This window comes from Lycium barbarum, chromosome 5 (assembly GCF_019175385.1).
Source record: "Lycium barbarum isolate Lr01 chromosome 5, ASM1917538v2, whole genome shotgun sequence".
NCBI lineage: Eukaryota > Viridiplantae > Streptophyta > Magnoliopsida > Solanales > Solanaceae > Lycium > Lycium barbarum.
In genome coordinates, this window is record NC_083341.1 from 98,784,570 (window position 1) to 98,797,454 (window position 12,885).

Consider the following 12,885-nt stretch of genomic DNA (forward strand, 5'->3'; position numbering starts at 1 on the left):
CCATATCGGAACGGTGTAATAATCAATAACATTAGCCCGCGTCCAGGCCTCCCGCGTCCGGGGTACCATCTCATGCCGCCCACTAGTGGTGTCTGCCCATGCCAAAAGGTCATGGTGTATCCGTATAGCTGCCCGCCTTGGCGGTGACTGCCCGGCCAACTAGGCGCGGTGTAATATGATCATGACATGCTCATCAAAAATACTTGTAATAATATGCTTATCATAATATGCTTATCATAGTACATGCATAAGACTCAAGATCAACTATACTCTGTCGGGGTGGCGTAAGGTCGTGATCCCCCGATTTCATTATGGAGCAATTATTGACATTCTGCCTCACCTTGAAGGAATTAGTACATAAGGTGAGTGTAAGAAATAAATAGCATCATTATCAATATGGCATCATCATATCATATCTCTTAGCTCTTATCTTATATAGACATTTATGGACTTAGGCTTCTAGCTTTCCGGAAAATAGGAACTCATGAAGAGGAAAAGAACTTATGCTATAGGATTCATGCCATTACAAAGAAAGGACTAGCCTCACATACCTTTGTCGTTTAGCTATGTTATCGTTCACTTGCTCTCCCCAATGTCACGTTGTTACCTTCACGGGAGAATTCATATTAACATTAGTTAATAGATTATAAGAACGCGTCGTAAATTCTAGAGAAAATTGGGCAGCATTTCCCCTGTAAACTTAACAATCCTCAAAATTCCAACTTAGCCAAACGTCAATCAAAATACCAACAACAACAACAACAACAATTTCATATCAAACTAGACTTAAATCCATTCTTAAATTACTCCCAAAACAGCCCAATATACATTCGGATGCCAATGCTTGTATACACTTCTTTGTTTCCGTATATTCATAATATAACAACAACAACTACAGCCAATCCCTCGATATTCCAGCCCACAAAACAGTCCATAACGACCATAAAACAATCCCCAAAATATCATCGCAAAACAGCCACAAATGTTATACCAAATAGCTCCAAAATATAGTCACAAAATAACCACGAAAATTACATAAAGCAGCTCCAAAAATTTGTCATAAAACAGCCACGAAAATTACATAAAACAGCCCAAAAATATTGTCAATAAACAGCCACGAAAATTACATAAAACAGTCCCAAATATCGGCACAAAACAGCCCGGTATACGCTTTGTATACAATATCTTTATACACTTTATTCTCCCAAATTCAAGAACAACAACTTATCAACAATTTCAACAACAATGTCAACAATTATTATACATCATAACTCAGCTAAGTCCATCCATTTAATCCACCTAAAACAGCCCTTTAATCCATAAACCCCAACAAAACAACAAACGAGTTTATAATGCTATTTTTTTTCCGTTCTAATCCGTTAAAACTCTAAATAAACTTGTTAACAATGAAAAATGGACCTTAATCTTACCTTAATTATGCAGCAACCACTTCCTCCCTCTCTTTCTTGGCTGATTTTTAGCTCAAATTGAAGGCAACGCGACGTACAACACTTTTCTCTTCGGGAGCTTCGCGATTCGGGGCTTAGATTGTGGTCAAAATTTGGTTTCTTTCTCTATCTCTCCTCTCTCTCTCTACCTCTGAAATTTCTGGGTTTGTTGAGGTCTGAAAATGAAAGAGAAGGCCGAATTCTTTCATTAAATGGCAAAGAAAATGGGCTGACCCGACTTGGAATCGGGTTGGGCCGAATTTATTGCCCAGCTTGACCTTTCTGCCTTAAAATGTCCATATCTCCTTATTCCGATGTCACATGAAGACCCACGACCTATGGTTGAAAATTTATTTCAATTATCTACAACTTTCATTCTGGGAGATTTCCCAAATTCCCAAAGGACGATAGGGTTATGACCTCCCGAAATCAAATCACCCGAAAACGTATCTTAAAAATATTATTTTGGAGGGCTTTCACTTTGATTTGGCTTAAGGATCCTTCTTGGGTTGTGTTTAACTTCTCATATATTATTCATATAACTTGTCACATGTTCTAAAAAAAATCTCGACATGTGGACCCCACCTCAGCTTATGAATAATTCATCGTACGAAAATACGGGATATAACATCTCCTCGAACTTTTTCAGCAACACGGATTCAATTTCATCTTCTTCCATATCATTGCCTTTTATAGCGCAGGTGTATGAGGTCACGTGTTCGTGAGGGTCCGTTGTGCCGTCATATTTCTGGATATCCGGTATTTTAAACCTCTTCGGGATCAATTTCGGAGCTGCACTCGGAGGAAAAAGCCTTTGGATGTACCTCTTCGAATCCGACCCTTTCAGAATAGGTGGATCCCCCAGTATTTGGTCCACCCGAGAGTTATAAGTTTCCACCCTCTTTTCGGTCGAGTCTACCCGCTTTGCCAACGTTTCGAGCATTCTCAGTACCTCGATGGATGAACCAGCTCCGGGCCCATTGCTCTCAACCATCTATGCCTCCTCCCTTCTGGGTTCAGCAACACCCTTCGTATTCTCCGGGGTCGTTTTATCACTTCTGTTCTGCAACTGGGCTATTGCGATTCCTTATTCGGCAATCGCTGCTCTCTGTTCCTGCAACATTTCAAAAATTAAACGTAAGTCAATATTATCGCCCGGGGTATCCGGTACTTTTCGGCCCTGCGTCTGAGGCAAAGTAATTGAATTGTGAGTATCTAAAGGATCGGGTGCCGGAGGGGCGGCATTCTCCTGATTCACGGTGTTTTGCTGGTTAAGGCACTCCCTCGAATTAACGGGGTTCGGGTCAGCAGGATTTGGTAATCCTCGTGGTCCACTGTCTTTATTTTCGGCCACGATTTCGTTGTTGTTGACGTGACCAGATTGCCCACTGTTAGCCATTTGGTCCGTTTTTTTTACAGAGACGAACAAAAGATATTTTTTGATTTTGACGGGTAAGATAGAGATCTAGATCATAAACCACTATTATCCTAGCCCCACGGTGGGCGCCAAACTGTTTACCCCAAATTTCGATAATCAATTAAATTTATAAGTGAGGTATAGGATATGTGGTTGAACTTTAATCTATTCTTGATTGAGAGAAAATGGAATATCATCAACTATGAATAATCTAAATAGCAATTGATGTTCTACACTGAACATATATGCAAATATATTGAATATTTTTTTATTGAACAAATCTAAAGATGAACACAATAATCCGGACCAAAATCAGATGTTGAGAGGGAGAGATTTATAGAGCCTGTTTAGATGGGCTTATGCCTATAAGCTGTTTTCAACTTATAAGCTGCTTTAGATAAGCTAAGTCAAATGGGCCCAATTATTTTTTTGAGCTTATTTTAAACAAAATGACTTTAAGCTGGCCAGCCAAACACTCAAAAAAGCTGAAAACAGCTTATAAGCAACTTATAAGCCAATCCAAACGGGCTCATTTATTATTGCTATTACAAATGTTCTGGAAATGAAGAAGCTAACCCTTAAAAGTTGGGTAATGACCCCTATTTATTGTTTTGCCTCATGAGCCTTATACAACATAAAGCCTTTTGAATAAAGAAAAACCCTAAATGGATAAGGTTGATCGTACGGTCTGACACCTATACAACTGACAGTACAATGTGGCAGAACGGCCTTGACACGTGGCATTTATGTAACGGATCACCAGGACCAACGGCCACGACAACTCGGATCAACGGCCACGATCAACCAGGCCAACGGCCACGATCAGATCGGCTATGGAGAAACCCGGACCAAACGATGTTCTTCGCTTTCTTCGGTTCAAGCACTCCTCCGGTCCAAAAAGAAAGTCTTTGCGCTCGTGCTTGTCCCTTTCTTCCCTCGGTCTCTGGTCTTACCGGTTTAACACATGTCCGATTTTTACTGTATACAAGTCCTATTATTCTTTATTGTTAGCATTTATTGTCAACATTCATATCATTCCGTCAGTATTCCTTATTAGTAGGCGCATTAGCGCATTATAATTTCTTGTGCTTTGATTTATGTTATTATTTGCTACTTTCTGTACTTTGATTACTCTATTTTATCTGTGCCGCTTTCGTGATTTGCATTTCCATATCGCTTTGAATTCCTTGATTATCCTGTTTTACTGTGTCGCTTGTATTATTTCATTGCAATATCGTTTTAAATCTTTTAACCTTATCTGACCCCCTTTTTATGCTTCTATTGAGCCGAGGGTCTCTCGGAAACAGCCATCCTACCTTGGTAGGAGTAAGGTCTGCGTACATTATACCCTCCCCAGACCCCAAGATGTGGGATTTCACTGGGTTGTTGTTGTTGTTGTTGTTGTATTCATATCATTCCGTCAGTTTGGTTGCTACTCTTGCAAAACACTAGAATTAATGTCACTATATTGTCACTCTTTGTTTACTATTAGCCCATACCATGAATTTGTTCCCAAATAGTATGTAAATCAAGAACTTTAACATTAAAATATATGAAACCAATTGAGAAAAAAGATATTGACGGTTAGAAGTGATTAAAAAAATTACGGAAGAGAACAAGACAAGGCTCGTAGATATACATGGAACTTGACTTCTTATATTATGATGTTACCAGAATTACCTACAAACAAGATCTTTGAATGATGAAAATAATCCTTTTGGATATTTTTCTAACTTTCGATATATTCACCTTCTCAAATGATAATTACCCACAGATACACAAGGAGAATCATATCAAACTAAAAATGTCTGATTTCAATTTATTCTTCTATTAACTGATCAAATATACATCATGAGAATCACATCAAATCTAGCAAGAATATAATGGACATTTTTGTAAGATACTTTTAATTCGTGTATACCTAATTATGACCATCATTCGTTTCCTTAATTAGAAAACAAACAAAAGTTTAACCAACGATCCTTATATCATAGTGGTTTAGTAAGGCTAAACAAAATGTGCTTTAGTCTCGTCTGATTAAGAGCCTGTTTTAGATAAGCTAAGCCAAACGGGGCCAATTAATTTTTTGGGCTTATTTTAAGCACAAAATAACTTTAAGCTGGTCAGCCAAACACTCAGAAAAGCTGAAAACAGCTTATAAGCAACTTATAAGCCAATCCAAACAGACTCTAACTCGAATATATATACACACAAAATAAAGCCCACAAGAAAGAAGAAAACTAGTGGCGAATCTTGGCTGCATCTATGTAATGATAATACGAACACACGAAAGAGGTGAAGTTTTGATCTAATTGCCATCCCATGAGAAAGACATAACATTCGAAAACATAAAAGCAAAAAAGCATCAGAAAAGTGTATCATTTTCGTATCTTGCAAAAAAACTTTTCTCACTCCCATATACTCCATCCGTATCAATTTATATGGAACCGCTGGAATTTCGAGAGTCAATCAAATTTTTCTTTGACCAGTATTTTTTTATGTCTTTTAAATATCTTATATTGTTAATTATTGTAATTTATAGTATTTTTTCATAGTTTCCAAATATAAAAAATTTATGTCAAAAAACGTAAAGCTTCTATGTTCAAACTTAAAAATTTGAATATCTAAATTTCAACTGTGTCACATAAATTGAGATAGAGGAGTATCATTTCCGTATCTTGCAAAAAACTTTTCTCACCCCATATATATTTTACCAAGATTTCCTGACAATTGTACTTTTATCAAGACAAGATGTGCATGTTACTCGGTTACATTCTTTCTCTTCTCTATATAAAGCCTCATCTCATATCTCTTTTTCCTTCACCAAAATCACCTTCTTAAAAATGGCTACATTTTTTGGCCCTGGTGACTTCATTTTCTTGTTCATAATGAGTCAATTATTGTCCATAATAGAAAAGTTGGAGGCCTAGTTGGAACCCTTCAATTCCTCATGAACTTCTTTCCCTTGATATTGCAGCTAGGCTTAGAACAGACTCAAATTCCACAATGGCAGCTTCAATTGATTTTGGAAAAATTGTTCAAGAAACACCAACTGCAGTTCTTTACCCTTCCTCGACGAACGATATAATCGGTCTCATAAAATTCTCCTACAGTAGTGCTACAAGAAACCCTTTTTGTATTGCAGCAAGAGGGCATGGGCACTCAGTGAGAGGACAAGCAATGGCAAGAAATGGGGTCGTGGTGGATATGAATTCTTTGAAGAATAATAATAATGACAAAAAATAATGGAATTAGGGTTAGTTGGGATGCTTCATTAGGGTTTTATGCAGATGTTGGAGGTGAGCAACTATGGATTGATGTTCTAAATACTACACTGGAGAATGGTCTTGCACCTGTATCATGGACTGATTATTTGTACCTTAGTGTTGCTGGCACTATTTCTACTGCTGGAATTAGTGGCCAAACTTTTCGGTATGGTCCTCAGATTAGTAACGTTCATGAGATGGATGTTATTACAGGTAGATATAGTTTTATGTTGTACATTTCCTTTATTAAGTTTGTTTTATGTTTTCTTGAGCCGAGAGTCTATCGCAAACAGTCTCTACCCCACAAGATAGGGTAAGGTCTGTGTACACCTATCATCTATAAACCCCACGATGTGAGATCTTACTGGATATGTTGAGGTACCACTTGCAGTCCTGTGTGGTCTTTTATTAATAACACCTCAAAAACAAGTACAAACTTAGGATCTTTTCCTAGCATGTAAATAACAAGAGCTTGCAAGAATAAAAAATTCTAAGTGCCGCCATCATTCTAATTTACGTGATATAACTTAAAAGGGATTGATACAGAGTTCAAGAAGAAAATGAAGGCTTTTAGAATTTGTGTGGTTAATTAAAAAAACTTCTCATTTAGGAAAAAATGAAAAGTATAAAATTAATTATTTTTAATTTAGAAGTGTGTTATTCTTTTTTAACCGAACTAAAAAAATATGTCTATATACCATAAACTAGATGGAGCAATAATTTTTCAAAGTAATGTAACATACTCTCATTAAGGCAATCTATTTTTAAGAGGTTTTGCAAAAGTTACTCTTTTCAACCAGTATATTTTTTCCTTTTATCTTTTCCATCCTTTCTGACTGCTTTAAGATAAATTTCATTGGAAGTAAATCAGTAATGTAAATTGTAAGTAGTTACGTAGTGCGAAGATTTTCTCCTGCAAAATTTTGTCAAGTTTATAAGCATGTTACATATGGGATCACCACGTGAGGTTCTTTTAGAAAAAGTTTAGATACACATACACTATATCTACTCATCACTGTTTTTTTTCTATGTAAAAGGATGTGTGTCTAACATTTATTGGATAAATTCATATTCTTGGAGAAGATTCAGCTTTTTCACCTGGAAGATCTTGTAGGATCATCTTTTATATAAATGTGTAAGGAGAATCTACACTTAGTTGCATGTGATATGTACATTTCCAAGTAATTTCTAAATCACAGAGCTTAGGGAAAAGTCCACTATTGCATAGACAATATGCAGTTAATATATTTAACTGTACAAGTGTTCAATTTTTGTGTCTGCTTTGGTTCAGGTAAAGGAGAATTTGTGACTTGTTTCAAGGATACGAATTCAGAGCTATTTTTTTGCAGTTTTAGGAGGTTTGGGGCAGTTTGGAATCATAACCACGGAAAGAATTGTCTTAAACAAAGCACCAACTAGAGTAAGTATTATATATGCTTTTCCATAGATTTCCCTAGATTAGAATAATGCTCTTCTTTTCTTGTTTTTTTTTTTTGGTGGAATACTTGACGCGTTTTATTCAGATCCCCCTTAAATTGTGTCTGGTCCTAATTACCCTTTTGTACTTGGCTTTTTTTATAATCGTTACCCCTCAAACAATAACTGGTCCTAAAGACAGGGGTAATTAGGACCATTTATTGTTTGAGCTGGGACGATTATAGAAAAGTCAAGTATAAGGGAGTAATTAGGACCATACATAGTTTAAGTGGGATCTAAATAAAACAAGTCAAATTTAGGGGGGATTTTAGGTGCTCTACCTTTTTTTTTTCCAGATGCAGTTACTAAGATTTTACCTTTGTTGTAATGTAGGTGAAATGGGTGAGAATATTGTATGCTGATTTCTCAAAATTCACAAAAGACCAAGAACATCTGATCTCAATAGAGGGCCTGGACTATGTAGAGGGATCTCTGATGATGAATCACACTCCAAATAACTGGAGATCTTCCTTCGTCTCACCTTCCAATCAAACAAAAATGGCTTCCTTGTTGTCCAAAAATGACACGATCTACTGCTTAGAAATGGTCAAGTACTATGATGATCAAAATGATAACACAGTTGATAAGGTATTATTAATTACTGCTTTGTATCTTGTTATCTTGCTGTCATATTTTTCTTGCAACCCTGCTTCAAAAACTTTTTTGTGACAAGGGTCTATTGGAAACAATCTCTCTACCCTACAAAGGTAGGGGTTTAAGATCTCCGTACTTTTTACCTTTCGCAGACCCGACTTATGGAATTACACTGGATATATTATTGTTGCTGTATCAGCACCGAAAGTGATCAACCTTTTATGCAGGAAATGAAGAAATTACTTGAAGGGTTAAACTTTATGCCTGGATTCATGTTCACAAAAGATGTAACATTTGTAGATTTTCTGAATAGAGTAAGAAGTGGGGAGATAGAGCTGAAATCAAAAGGTCTATGGGATGTTCCTCATCCATGGCTCAATCTCTTTGTACCAAAATCCAGTATCATGGATTTCAATGCTGGTGTCATTGTGGACAAAATTCTCAGACACAACAAGGCCGTAGGGCCCATCCTTGTCTACCCAACAAGCAGGAAAAAGTACTCACCTCTAAATCTTACTTTCATAATATTATATATCGGCGATGTAAAGAACTTTTATCTTATTAGATATTCGGACCCGTTTGTCCATAAAAATTCACTTTTTTCGAAATAATTTAGTTACTTTATTACAAATCAGTATTTAGCCATGAAAAATTCTAAATTCAACTTGAAGTTGAATTCTGAATTTGAAAAACAACTTATAATTTGTTTTCTAAATGCATTTCATAATTCTAAATAGGTGCTCTCATCTCTCCTTTGCAAAAAAAAAATATAATCAAACACAACTCCAACTTTAAAAATTCTAAATAAAATTATTTAAAATATTTTATTCTTATGACCAAACACGTACTTAACCAGTTAATCTGATGTATGTACCCAGTAATTTTTATTCTTTTTCATGTTACTAATCCTTATCTTTTAGATGAACTAGTAGTATCAAAAAACACTATTATTGTATAGAAGTTAACCTCTTGATGATTAATCTAAAGCAGAACTAATATTTTACTTTAAAATGGCAGGTGGGATGATAGAATGTCAGCAGTGATACCAGAAGAGGATACATTCTACTGTGTGGGGCTATTGTATTCTAGTGACTTTGATGACTGGCAGATATTGGATGGCCTAAACGAAAAAATATTAAAGCACCGTGATAAAAACGGCCTCAAAATCAAGCAGTATCTTCCACATTATAAACCCAAGGAAGATTGGATGAGACATTTTGGTGAAAAGTGGAACACTTTCCAACAGAGAAAAATCCAGCTTGATCCTAGGATGATTCTGTCACCAGGACAGAGAATTTTTAATTAGTTCTTTTTAGTAAGGGCAGGAAAAGAAAAGGCCATGGTTTTGTGCTGGGATAAAAGTGTGTATACAAGACAAATTAACGTCTTGTATTTTTTGATTTAGAGCCTGTTTGGATGGGCTTATGCTTATAAGCTGTTTGTAGCTTATAAGCTAAAAAAAATAAGTTGGGATAGTCTAACTTATTTTTTTTTGGCTTATAAGCTGTTTTCAGCTTATAAGCTGCTTTAGATAAGCTAAGTCAAATGGGCCCAATTATTTTTTTGAGCTTATTTTAAGCACAAAATGACTTTAAGCTGGTCAGTCAAACACTCAAAAAAGCTAAAAACAGCTTATAAGCAACTTATAAGTCAATCCAAACGGGCTCTTAGTAGAAACTCTAAATGTGGGTAAATTTTTTTGGTCTATGCATTAATTTTATTCGGCTACATGTGAAAATAGTGTACTCTAATTAGCTAGCTTTTCGTTTGTAGTAAATCCTTCTGATTTTAACGAGGTTGAGAAAATGAAGTAGTTCTTCTTTTATTGATCTTTGTCAATTCCAACCAACCAAAACGAAAAAGAAAAAATTGAATACTTTCTTTTCCTTTACAAAAATTTCGACAATAATGATGAGATTCATTTTTCACCCCAGGGGCACACTATGATGAATGTAAACTTTATACTAAAAATACTATCGTTTAACTAAACTGTATGGCTGCACCTCCTTTTTCATTTTTGCTATTAAAAAATAGTTTGATAGAACAAGAGAAGGTAACATGAAGGATTAAACTTAGGCGGTTCCTTTGCAAATGATCACTTTTTTCAGTTCCAACAGAAATTTTTTATATTTGTCCTGAATATTGAGTTTGGTAGATTATGGTTAGTAACCATTGTTTAGCCTAAAATCAGTAAAATCTGTTTATTAGAAAAATCAGTTTGAACGAGGTCTAAAGCAATGTAATTAATCTAGATAATATTTATCCACTGATAACAGGGGCGGATCTATGTAGTAGCGTGGGAGTGCCACGCCACCCGGACACCTCTGTTGAAACTATGTATATATTGTAACGGTTCGCATTTTTGCGGGTTGGTTTAGCGGTCGGAAAAGCTACTTCGAACTCGTTGGTGCTCTTTCGGACTTTGTTTTAAAAGAGTCGCCACCTAAGTTTTAGGAAATTAGGAAAAACAGTTTTGAAGGGTTTATTCATATACCGTGAAAAATCCTTCTTAATCCAAAGTTCTAGGTAAGGGTTCTAGTGATCCCCTAGGGAAGGTGTTAGGCACTCTAGTATTAAGGATCCGTACTATACGGTTGACCTTCGAATTTCAATGTGTGAGTATTTGTATCAACTGTTTGTTTGGTGTTTATTTTCCTGAAAAGTCTGTTATTTTGCATATCATTTTTTGAAAAGAACTGAATATATTCCCTTTACATATAGGGTATTTAGGCTTGAATTTATAATATCTGGATAAAATTAGCTCCTTTCATATATAAGGATAATAGTGGTTTTTGTAAATATAGAAAGTCTTTTAAAAGTGGGAGATGAATAAATTTATTCATGCTAGACTCATACATTGTTCGGGTCCGTTTAGTACGTTTTTTAGAACACCCTTATCTAAACTTTTATGTTTATAAATATTTTACGCAGATTTATTTACAAGAGTTTGATTTATATAATCAATTGACTTGTGGGTTTTGAAATTTGCCAAAAATTATTTATAGCGCAGCAATAATGTTTTAGACATGGACTTTGGCCCAAATTTAAATTCTCCTTCTTTTTCTGAAAAAATGGTTATGGGTTGTTGGTTTCTGGCCCAAAATCTCACTTCTTTCTTTAGCTACTGGGTTCAGCCCAAAACATACTTTCGCTTAACTTTTTTCCGAAAAAAATTATTTAAGTTCAGCCTAAAAATATAATCTTTGGGTTGGGCCTTAGCCCTAAAAAACTCTATCTTTTGCCTGAATTATTTCCAGAAAAATGTATGTTTTGATACACAAATATGCCACATATGCATATGTTTTAGAAATCATTTTCCATCTAATTTTTGCCCAAAGAAAGAACTCATTTATGATAATTTTTTAAAAGCGTAGCATTTACACCTATTTTCTCTGCTTGAACTGAAAAAAGAGTTTTTTGAGAACTGAATCTACAACTGGGAAAACACTCTTCTATACTTAAAAATAAAAATAAAGTTTGAGCCTGGTTTTAGAAAAAATGATAACAACATATATTTTGGTAAGGACGAAACTAATCCTCTCTATTCCTTTACAGTTTTAGCCGTTTTTATTCTTTTGAAAAATGTTTATACTAATTTTGATTTTGAAAATCACATTGGGGGCCTAAGGTCGAACTAAACGGCATATGCACCGTTCACCTAAGATGCCTAGTCCAAACATAAATGATTCCAATTACAATGTGAGTTTTTACAATCATACAAATACAACACTTCAATCAAAATGAGGCTAGCATACTGAAATTTAAGGAGAAGGAGACATATGTTAGGGGTGTACCAAACCCGCTAAAAGACCATTTTTACCTATGGTTGGGCCTTCATGCCATTCTCACCCATGGTTGGGCCTTCAATAATATTAGCTTCCCCTTTCCCTTTTTGGACTTAACAGTTTTTGAAAGAATATTCCTATTGGGTCTTTCGCCCAATAGGCTGGTTGGACTCTAGCCCAAATGGCCGTGCAGTAGGAGAAAAGGAAAAAGAAAAGGAATCGAATTAGTCTATGTGTTATATCCCGCATTTTGTGCGTTCGGATAATTCACGATAATCGCGGGAAGTTAACAAGCAAGGTCATATTTTTATTTTGTTTGGCATACAAGTTGCTTATGAAAATCTTGAAGTGAAAATATTAAGAAAGGCTAGGGGCAAAAAGGTAAATTCGTAATATGACCCATGGAAATGTGGGGGAAGACGAAGGGCAAATTTGAAATTTGGAAAAATATTTTTTCATGAATTGTAGAACAAAAAAAAAAGAGTGGGCTTGAGTATTGGGCCATGTTGGCCGTCCAAATGATGGTGGGCTTAAGCCCACATGAGAGTTTAATGAACAAGCTTAAAAGATGACTAAGTCATCTTTATTCTCATATTATCTCATAGAAATTTCAAGAACTCTCAAGAACAAAAGAGAGGGAGAAAAACTTAAGGGCCATTCGGCCAAGTGCAAAACCAACAAGAACCTTGGCAAAACATTTCCTGAAAAATTATTTTCTACCAATTGAAGGGTTCCTAGCAAGGTGGAGTGGTCCTTGGAGCAAGAAAAACCCATATTCTTGCAAGTTACAAGTCTTAGCTAGGTGAGAAATCAAGGAAGAAGGTAAGAATTCATTCTTCTTTTTTATGTTATGGATGTTTGTGTATGTTGTATTATCTAGAAATGAATGAAATTTGTGA

At 35.5% G+C, this 12,885-nt stretch overlaps 1 pseudogene; it reads left to right on the top strand.

The window, feature by feature from the left end:
• Nucleotides 1–5,693: 5,693 nt before the first annotated feature.
• Nucleotides 5,694–10,060, top strand: LOC132642577 (cytokinin dehydrogenase 3-like; annotated as a pseudogene).
• Nucleotides 10,061–12,885: the final 2,825 nt, after the last annotated feature.